At 72.8% G+C, this 1,079-nt stretch overlaps 1 protein-coding gene across 1 annotated transcript in view; it reads left to right on the top strand.

Annotated features, from left to right (window-relative positions):
• Positions 1-1,079, top strand: part of H696_01612 (hypothetical protein) — a gene marked incomplete at its 3' end in the record, with an annotated part of 6,545 nt that overhangs the window by 581 nt on the left and 4,885 nt on the right. The window lies entirely within an intron of this gene.

Raw genomic sequence — 1,079 nt, 5'->3', positions numbered from 1 at the left:
CCCCCCCCCCAGCCCCCAGCCCCCCGACAACATCCGGGCACGGACCGGAGGGGAGGAATTCGAAATCTCGCGCCGGGCCCCTTCCCGCCCCTGTGGCAGGAAGAGGCCAGGTGCCCTCCGCAGGGTGCGACGACGGGAGCGGCGGCCAGACACAGGGGCAAGGAGGCTGCCGGGGCGGGATCTCGAAATACTGCCACCGGAAATGGGCCATTGTCTTTTCCTCGGCCTATTGTCCGAGCCCCGGCACCGCCCCCCCCCCCCCTTCCGAGCCTCCGGCACCACAGCTCGAGGGATCCTTGCCTGCTGGGGGCCGCCCCCGCCTGGGTCCCACAGCGGAACCGAGGGGGCCCGATGGGCGAGGACTCGCGGCTCGGAGGGCGGACACTCGGCCAGAATTAACTGACCAGGGAGCCTCCGTTAAGCAAAGCCCCGGGGCGATATGCAGCTCGCCGCGCAGAAGCGGACCCGGGGAAACACCGTTCCATTCTGCGCACCGGCGGATTTCCCCCCGTCCCGCTCGGCCACACCAGCACAGGGCGCAGTTTGGCCGAGCACCGAGCCGATCCCCGCATCCGGTGGCGGCTGATTATGGTGCCAATGTATGCATATGCTGGAAGGCCCCGCGCCCGGTCGCTGTCGTCGGTGCCGCGCGGCCGGCGTACGCCCCTCCCCGGGCATTCCTCCGCCTCTTCGCCGCGCGTCCGGAGGGGCCACCTTCGGCCCGGCGTGTCTGCCCGGCATTTCCCCGAGAGGTGTGTGTGGGTGTGCCATCCGGGAAGGCCGGGCCCACGAGGGGGTGCGAGGCCCCCAGGCGCCGGGTTGCCTTTTTTTTTTTCCCCCCCGCCAGGCCGCCGCCCGCCAAGAGATTGGGGCCGGGTCGGGAGCCCGCTCGCCACCGGGGGCCGGGGGGGGGCGGGGCCGGCTCTTCACGACGGGATGAGCCTCCGGCATGGCTCTGGCCCTCCTCGGCCCGGCCCCGTGGGACTGGGGCGGGACGCGGCCGTTTCGCAGCGCCGCCGGCCAAAGCTCCGCAATCCGGTGGCACTACCCGCGCGCGGGCCGGCCTCCCCCGCAGGGGG

The sequence above is a fragment of the Fonticula alba genome (assembly GCF_000388065.1).
Source record: "Fonticula alba strain ATCC 38817 unplaced genomic scaffold supercont2.2, whole genome shotgun sequence".
Taxonomy (NCBI): domain Eukaryota; order Rotosphaerida; family Fonticulaceae; genus Fonticula; species Fonticula alba.
The sequence above is the reverse complement of the archived record's forward strand: the minus strand, read 5'-3'. Positions and strand labels throughout refer to the sequence as shown.